Here is a 10,026-nt window from a genome sequence, read left to right as displayed (position 1 = left end):
GGTCCAATCCCTCGCTCCCCTTAGTGGTTCTCCACGCTGGTTGGGATGCTGCAGGATTGGCCAATTCCTCTCTGGCTCACTCTCCATTGCCCCATATATTTGCGGGCCCTGCAGGCGAGGGCCCCGCTGCCCATTTTTTTGACCTGGCTCTACCATAGCCTGTAGTAAGTGGCTGTCCATTAATATCTTTCACTGATCTGCATTCATTGGCCCAATAATTTCCCTTTTTACATCTTGGACACAATCCAGGTTGCTTTGGGTGGTCCTGCGTAGCTCCTGTTTCTGCTGTTCTTCCTCTATTGGGACATTGCCTTTTAAGGTGTCCCAGTTGCCCACACTGAAAGCATGTACCCGGGTTCCGCTTGTTACCTTGTGTTATCTGCATAACCGCAGCAGCAAGGCCTGCATTAGTTAATGGATCGCCCAGTTCCCTACATACTTTCATCCAAACCTCAAGTCCTTTATGTTTGTAGGGAGTTATGGCAGCCTTGCATTCCTTGGTACATTGCTCATAAACTAATTGCTTAATCAGCGGCATGGCTGCATCCGGGTCTCCGAAAATCCTTCCAGCTGCTTCTACCATTCTAGCCAGAAACCTAGGTTACCTGGTATCATCAGAACCCAATTCTCCCACCATAGCTAGTCCTGGACATAACATCACACTGGAAAAGCAAGATTCAGATCTAAAATCACTTCTCATGATGATGATAGAGGACTTTAAGAAGGACATAATCTTTAAACAAACCCAAAAGAAGATAGCCACATGATTAGAATTCCAACTCTAACAACAAAAATAACAGGGAGTAACAATTATTTTTCCTTGATACCTCTTAACATCAATGGACTCAATTCTCCAAGAAACAGACATTGACTAACAGACTGGATACTTAAACAGGACCCAGCATTTTGCTCGATACAGGAAACATACCTCAGTGACAAAGGCAGACATTACCTCAGAGTAAAATGTTGGAAAACAATTTTCCAAGCAATTGGTCTCAAGAAAAAAGCAGGAGTAGCCATTCTAATATTGAATAACATCAAACTTTCAACAAAAGTTATGAAAAATATAAGGAAGGACACTTCATATTGGTCAAAGGAAAAATCTACCAAGATGAATTCTCAATTCTGAACATCTATGCTCCAAATGCAAGGGCACCCACATTCATAAAAGAAGCTTTACTAAAGCTCAAAGCACATATCAAACCCCACACAATAATAGTGGGAGACTTCAACACCCCACTCTCAGCAATGGACAGATCATGGAAACAGAAAGTAAACAGAGACACAGTAAAACTCACAGAAGTTATGAAACAAGTGGATCTAACATATTTATAGAACATTTCATCCTAAAGGAAAAGAATATGCCTTCTTTCCCTTACCTCATGGTACCTTCTCCAAAACTGTCCATACAATCAGTCACAAAACAGGCTTCAACAGATACAAGAAGATTGAAATAATCCCATGCACCCTATCAGATCACCATGGTCTAAGGCTGGTCTTCAATAGCAACAAAAACAACACAAAGTACATGTACATGTGGAAACTAAATAATGCTCTACTCAATGATAACTTGGTCAAGGAAGAAATAAAGAAAGAAATTAAAGGCTTTTTAAAATTTAATGAAAATGAAGACACATGATACCAAAACTTACGGGACACAATGAAAGCAATGGTAATGAGAACAACTCAGCACTCTAAGTGCCTCCAAAAAGAAAGTAAAGAGAGCTTACACTAGCACCTGAAAGCTCTAGAACAAAAACAAACAAATACACCAAAGAGGAGTAGACCACAGAAAATAATCAAACTCAGGGCTGAAATCAACCAAATAGAAACAAAAAGAACTATACAAAGAATCAACAAAACCAGGAGCTGGTTCTTTGAGAAAATCAACAAGATAGATAAACCTTTAGCCAGACTAACCAGAGGGCACAGAAACAGTATCCAAATTAACAAAATCAGAAATGAAAAGGGAGACATACAATGAAATATATCTGTTTGATAATTATTCTGTTTGATGAATGTTAACAGTTGAAAATATTAAAATCTCTCATTATGTCAGGTGGTATCTTATAAGGGCTTTTGAATATATTTCTTATGATTCATTTTTAGTATCTTGTGCTCTTTTACTATGCTTTACTCCCAAAGAATATTTTGTATGTTTTGAAACAATTTAGTATTCAACATTAGATATAGGATATTTTTAGGGTATGAAAGGATGTGAATATAAAAGTTGAACAAATTTTTTATGTATTATTTGATGCTCAAAATACTTAATATTATTAATATGTTTGATGTATAAAATGCATTTATATAAAAAAATAAGGAAATAAAAAAGCTAGCAGGTGGAGCAGAGGGGGTATGAACTCCAGCTGTTTGGCCCTGGGGTTATCAATGCTTAGTCTAGGTTATAGCCCCATTCTTCTAGTGTCTTCCCCCAAGGAAGTAGAGTTTACAGCTGAGAGCAAGGGCAATCCTGAACTGACGTGGTGCCACCCCTGGGCTTTACTGTCAGCTAAGGTCTCACTCCCTTATAAAAAACTTTTTGGGGGTTTTCTACTACTGTCTTTTCTTTTTGTTTGTTTGTTTTGATGTTGTTATTTTGTAAGATAGAGTCCCTCTGTGTTGTCCTGGTTGTCCTGGAACTCTATTTGTAGCGCAGGCTGGCTTTGAACTCAAAGATCCACTTGCCTCTGCCTCCCCAGTGTAGGGTTAAAGGCATGGCCTGCCCCCATCTGGCCCCTTTCCTCTTTGAAATCTTTACCTCTGCCCTCTGCCATTGTTTTCTTTCATTCTTTCATTCTCTCATTCTCTCTTTCTCTCTCTTCTCTTTTAGTGTGGGTGTTAGTATGACCCAGACTGGCTTCATATGTTATAGCCAATAATGTTCTTCAACTTCTGATTTTCCTGCTTTCTCCTCCCAAATGCTGAGATTACAGATACCTACTACCTCACCCAGTTTGTCCAATGCTGAGTGTCAAACTCAGGTCTTTACTTAATTATAGATATAGTCAAGTTGATAACCTAGAATAGCCATCATGTCCCCCAAAGATTCTGTTCCACCCTGAAAGCTCTTTTACCATTACAGTGAAACTTGTTTTTCTTGCCTTGACAGGGTCCTTCCAACTTTCTCTACCTAGATTACTGGTCTTTATCTACTCATATCCCCAATAGTTCATTCACTCACGGATATTGACTAAGCAAGTCAGAATGATGGTAATGTCACACCCTTGCCGTGCACTGGATAAGGAAGAGGTATAAGAGACTGTGATGGCAATAGTCTTCATTGTCAGCCTGACTCAGGTTAGAATCCTCTGGAAGGTACATCTCTTGATTAGCACATAAAAGCACATCCTGAGGATTTTTTTTTCCTGCTAATAGGACATCATCTGTGTCTTGGGCAATATATATCATTGGCCATTTTTTCCTTATACTTGTGCTACAAATTTTTGACATAACATAGGACTATTAGCCATGCCCTGAGGAAGGACTGTCTACTGATATCTTTTCATAGGTTCTTTAAAATTAACAGATAGAATACTAAATGCAAATCTTTCACAATCATCAGGGTGAAAAGGAATTGTAAAGAAACAGTCTTTTAAGTCTATAACTATTTTGTAATATCTTGTAGGAATTGCCACTGGAGTTGGAAGTCCAGGTTGCAATGTTCCCATAACTACCATTGTTTCATTTACTTTTCTTAGATCTTGTAACAGTCTCCATTTACCTGATTTTTTCTTGATGACAAATATTGGCGTATTCCACGGGGAAGTGGATTCCCTCAGATGTCCTGCCTCTAATTGCTCCTGTACTAACAAAGAAGCAGCTTCTCTTTTCTTGGGATAAAGACCACTGATCAACCCACACTGGAATATTATTAATTCACTGAATTTTATCCGCATGGGGCACAGGCAAGATAGTGGCCATCATGGAAAATGCTTCGAACCTTTACTATTAGAATGAGGCTTAGGGCCTCCAGATGTTCTAATGTCCTGTTTTGACCTCTGCTTTTTAGCTAGTTTGTTAGGACTACACAAGACAAGACCCCTCTGTGACCACAGGTCTCTCCCCCACAGAGTAACAGGTAAATTTGACGTGATATAAGGTTGAATCTGTTCTGAATTACCTTCCTCATCACTCCAGGTTAGAAGCTTAGAGCTTTGGTTTGGGTTATTGGCATAACCAATTCCTTGAAGATGAGTAATTGTCTCAGACAAAAACCAAGTTGAGGGCCAGTCTATTCCTCTAATAATAGTAACATCAGCTCCAGTATCTATTAAACCTTCAAAACTTTTTCCTTCAATAATCAATTTAAGATTAGGTCTTTTACTAGTGATAGATTGTACCCAGTATACACCAGAAGAACCCTGATTCTTTTTGTTAGAAGCAACTTTTTTATGCTTAATATCACTGCTTTCGACTCATTCGAACTCATTCTCACCGTTATAATCCTAGGTGAATTAAGCACCAGGTCAGCACCAACTCAGCCTAGACCCATACACTTCTTACACCACAACAATAACTCTACAATATTAAAATAAGGCTAGCGCTAGCATTGAAAATATCTACTATGCAGAGTTGTGTACAACCTTTTACCTTTATCTTCTGAATTCTTTTAGGCAGAGCTCTGCTTTTTGATGGTGTATCCTACATCTTATCCTCTGTATCTGAGTCCACGAGTCCGGGCACTATATGAAACTGTGCAACGGGTACTATATGAAACCGTGCAATGAGCACTATATGAAACTGTGCAACAGAACAGTTCCCTGTGTTTGCTTTTCATGCACAAGGTAGAGTTTCAGTTCCCAGTCTAGAGTGGATATAGCACAGCATTTGAGAGCTTTCTCATCTATCTTGGTACAATTGTCTCCCATTATACTGGGTGATGCACTTCACATTCTAGCTGGGCTCTGCTGTTGTCATTTGCTGGCCCATCTGCCAGCTGCTTCTCTTCCATTGTCTGCCAAAACCCATCCCTTAAATCAAGATTCATGTTAAACAATCCATTTTTTCTTACCTATGCTTTCAAAATTAGTATTTCTCCTTTATTTCTCTTTGTTTTTAAATTTCTATTTTGTGTGCAGAGTTGTTTTACTTGCCTGGGTATCTAGATATGACATGCATGCATGCCTGGTGTCAGAGGAAGTCAGGAGAAAGCGTTGAATCCTAGAACCAAAGTCACAGGCTGATGAGAATCACCATGTGGGTACTGGAAATTGAATCCAAGTCCTGTAGAAGAGCAGCCAGTGCTCTTCCCCTCTAAGATCTCTCTCCAGCCCTACTGTCCATTTGCTTACTCAAGGCAGAGTTTCCTATAGCCCAGGCTGACCACAGATTTATTTCATTGCCAAGGATGAACTTGTACTTCTGACTCTCTCGCTTCTACTTTTTTAGTGCTGGGATTACATGTGTGTCACAATGCCTAGTTTACACACTACTGAGGACAGAACAGCTTCATGTGTGCCAGACTAGTCCTCTGAGGTACATTTTCAGCACCCCATATTGATATTTCTGCATTTTCACATATTTTGTGCGATTGTGTTTAAATGAGTTCTCAAAGAAGAGAAGCAGTTGAGATGGGATTAAACTGCCAAATGTTAGTTTGAGAGCATACTCAAGAGGAAAAAAAAATGGAAGAGCTGGGAAAGGCTGGAAAAGCCATCAGACTATGATACAAGCATGACCTTGAGTGAAATGAGGAGAAAAAGGAGAAACAGAGGAGGCAAAAGATGAACCAGGGAAGGAAGGAGGGACAGAAGAGAAGGGAGAAGGGAAAGGAAGGGGAAACAGAAGCAAGGGAGGGGTGTTGCTTGTGCCCTGGACTACTCAGTGCCTGGCATTACCTGCTCTTGGGGGTGGGAGATGAGGTGGCACAGAGTCAGTGACACAGACTCCACCAGACTTTCTGCAGCAAGCTCTCTGAACACTGACTGCTGTAAGCTCCTTTAATACCCCCCACCTGCGCCCCATTGGTCCTAAGAAAGCATCTCTTTTAAACAGCAGTTCCTGATTGGCTGTCATTGTCTGCACCAGTAATCCTTGGTCTCTCAGGCAGTTCTCAATTAGGTCCTCCTGCAGGAGGTGCTTTTGCAGCTGTATAGCCGCCCCCCACCCCCAAGCACTTACATAGAGGCAGCCCTGCTGTTCCTGCTACAGAGGGGAAGAGGTAGGAGGGAGGGAGGGACAGAAAAGAGGAAGGGGGAGGAAGGGTGCAGCAGAAGAGAGGGAGGAAAAAGGAGGGGAGAGAGAGGAAGGGGTAGGGAGAGAGGGAGTCAAGACTGGGAGGGCAGAAGGGGGAGCAGTGGAAGGGAGGAAAGGGGAAGGGGATGGAGGTACAGAAGAGAGGGAAGGAGGGAGCCAGGAAGAGAAGATAATTTTGTATAGTTAAATCAGAGAGTTCTCAAAGGATTATAGTAAATCCTGAAGGCAGTCTTTCTCCATGTGGGGAATACAGATTTTTCCAGGACTGTGCTGCCTGGGGACCTCTACCATACTCTGTCCTAGGCTGGAAGTGTAGGCTGCTAGAACAGTGGGGGTCCTTTGTGAGTAGCACTTCCTGCAGCCAAGGGTTGGTGGATCACTATCAAACATCCACTCTATCCTAAATTCTATCTGTCATATATGTAAGTTACATGGATCTAAGCCTCCTTAAAGGCAGGATCTGAATTTATCTTTTGTCTCCATCTGTTTCCCAGAGTAAATCCCAGTACCTTGTTACTGTGATACTAAACTGAACTCTGGAAACCTTGCCTCAGGCTTCCTCACAAAAACACAAAAACCATAGAGTAATACCAGAGTAAAGTGCACAGACCAAACCTGCCTCTAGATGAGAGAAGGTGCTGCTCCATGATTAATAGTTCTTAAAAGAGTCGTTAGGCTCACATGGCTATAAACTCCTGCAGGCCAGTGAGTGAGGTGGGGAAGCTGGGCACCTGTGAGCTGATGGCCCCTGTTACAAACCTGATCTCCCACATGAGTCTAATACTGAAATTGGATGTTACATTTATAATGCATTTTACTTCTTAAGCTGGAGAGATAATTTTCTCTCATATGATGTGTTTTCTGTTTTGTTTTCTCAAGATTTGTCCTCCCATGCTCAGCATATGGTTCACATAAAATCTCAGCACTTGAGAGAACTTGAGAGATGAAGGGGGACTGTCATGAGTTTGAAGCTATACAAGGTAAGAATGAGACTGACCCTTCAAAAACACAAGCAGCCTTGTAGTCTTTGGTGGGGGTGGGGCACTGTATAAAAAAGATTCTCACTTACAAACTGACTAGAAATAAGGTTGCTTTTCTCCCTCTTCAGATAAAGCCTTAGCTGACATTCACAGTGTTCCCTGTTAATCTGTCTGCCCTGGGAACAGATAATCTCAGTCAATTATTCTTCTTATGTGTACACGAGTTCATTTTCCTACCCAAATAGGCAGAGTTCCTAATATACCACTTCATTGAGGATTCATGCTCAGTTAATCATCAGCCTTTCAGTCACTGTTAATTTCAACTCTTAATTCAACAACTTACTTTAGTTTGTCTGAGACCCTTAGGAAGCTGATGTATCAACCATCCTTACTCTTACCGTGTTCAGTTTTCTTCTGAAGACTTGCTTCATTGTCTTTCGAGCAAAGTCACAGATTTTAAAATACCATTTTTTGGTATCCATTATTTCTATGTATTTTCTGTGTGAAAAGCTTTCAACTTACGTAGGCTACTCTATTTTACGAACACCTTCAGTGTTTTTTTGTGTTATCAGAACATATTGAGTACATTTTAATGAACATACTAAACTATTCTGATGTTAATCTTGAAGGCACTTTAACAACTACAGATCAGGACAAAAGTATACAACTTAGTCAATAAATGGTTTGTGTTAAAAGACTAAAAGCCTAATTAAGCATTAGAAATGTATGGTCTAGAATCTTTGTTTTGGCTTCTTTTGAGGAAAACAGTAAGAACAGAGATGGTTGAAAAGGGTTGGGGCCATGTAAAGAACTTTTCAGGCAGAATCCTTCATTAAGGGGTTCTAACTGTAGCAAGAAAATTGGCTGAGAATTTTGAAGTTCTCATATGCAAATCAAGGGCTCAGGAAGTTTGTTCTTCCTTACTTCCTTGAGTATAAAGATTTCACACAAAGTTGTCAGGCCTACAAGTGGAGGAGCAAATGCATAGAATGTCATAAGAAAAATGAGGCTATTTTTATTAAGAGCAAAAGGGTGGTCAGTAAGTAACACAGTCTTTAAGTTAGATTGTCTGTGGGCTAGGGAGACTCTCAGTGGGTGGGGTGCTTATTCTGAAAAATATAAGGACTTGAGTTCAAATCTCCCCCCACACACATAAAAATCCAGGCACAGCTGTCATGCCTGTACCCCAACATTGAAGGGGTGGAGAGAGGTGGATCCTGAGATCTTACTCTATAGACAGCCTGTGAGAAACAGTGAGCTTCAGATTCAGGCAATGAGGCAAACAGTGGTAGAAATACAATAACAACCTAGACAATGGATACATGGAATTATATTTGACACTACCATGTCTACTAATAAGATATTACTTGACAAAAGCAGAGTGAGTATTTTCCAGTAGACCAGGGTTATGAGAAACATGAAGGTATACTTACTAGGTAGAAGAAATGTGACATCTGAGAAAACGTTGAATCTATTCAAAGAAATGAAGAACACAAAGACTTGTATAATAATATAAATACAAAATATAGGTTTCCTATTAGTATTCATGTGTCATGGTTTGAATATGCTTGGCCCAGGGAGTGGAACTGTTTGGAGATGTGGCCTTATGGGAATAGGTGTGTCACTGTGAATGTGGGCTTTAAGACCCTCATCCTAGATACCTGGAAGTTAGTCTTACACTAGCAGCCTTCAGATTAAGATGTATAAATCCCAGCTCTGGCTGCACCATGCATGTCTGGATACTGCCATGTTTTTGCCTTGATGATAATGGATTAAACTCTGAACCTGAAAGCCAGCCCCAATTAAATATTGTCCTTATAATGCTGCCTTGGTCACAGTGTCTGTTCACAGCAGTAAAACCCTAACAAAGATACCATGCTATATATATATAAGTCATGGCTTAAGCAAAAAAAAATTTAAAAATTTAAATTTAATTTGCAAGTTAATGTGTGCATATTTATTATCTTATATAGAAGGAAAATACACAATAATAGAACAAAGAGATGAGAAAGAGAGAAATTGAAGTACATGATGTAATGCATTACCTGAAAGTAGACTGGATAAGTTAAATATTTATATCATACCCCTATATAACCACATAAAATACTTTGTACTTACTAATCTAAGAGAGAAGAAAAAGCTGGGCATTGAAAATTACTAAATTAACTCAGGAAGGCAGACAACAAGGTAAAAGTAACAGAAATTATAGAAAACAAGTAGAAACAGGTAAAAAGCTGGTGGTGCATGGTATATTGATTTCACCAAATATAAATGGTCAAATACTCCAGGAAAACAGAGACAGATGGAATGGAAATGGGTACAACTATATGCTCTCCACAAGAAAAATCTGCTTTTGCCAGGCATGGCAGCTCACACCTGTAATCTCCTCACTCAATGGGCTCAGACAGCTCACACCTGTAATCTCCTCACTCAATGGGCTCAGGTAGCTCACACCTGTAATCTCATCACTCAATGGTCTCAGGCAGGAGGATTGCCAAAAGTTTGAGGCCAGCCTAGGCAACACAGTAAGTTCCAGGCTGTCAAGGCTACACAGGGAGATTTTTGTCTTAAAAGATCAGAAAAAAAGAACACAAAAAAACTGTAGTTTTTCCTTAAATACAAACACATAAGATACTTTTGACAGATAAGCAAAAAGTACCATAGAAAAGATATGCTAATATTGCTCAAAAATATTTTATTTTTAATGTTAGGCAAAGTAGATTTCAAAATACAAACTGTTACCAAGTAATATAAATTTCTAGAGAAAAAGTTAAATATTTATGTGTAGGAAGCCATTTCATAAGCACATCGCCATTAAAAGATGGCATTTGGCTTGCCGTTAGTATCA

This window comes from Mastomys coucha, unplaced genomic scaffold (assembly GCF_008632895.1).
Source record: "Mastomys coucha isolate ucsf_1 unplaced genomic scaffold, UCSF_Mcou_1 pScaffold2, whole genome shotgun sequence".
NCBI classification, from domain to species: Eukaryota; Metazoa; Chordata; class Mammalia; order Rodentia; family Muridae; genus Mastomys; species Mastomys coucha.
The sequence above is the reverse complement of the archived record's forward strand: the minus strand, read 5'-3'. Positions refer to the sequence as shown.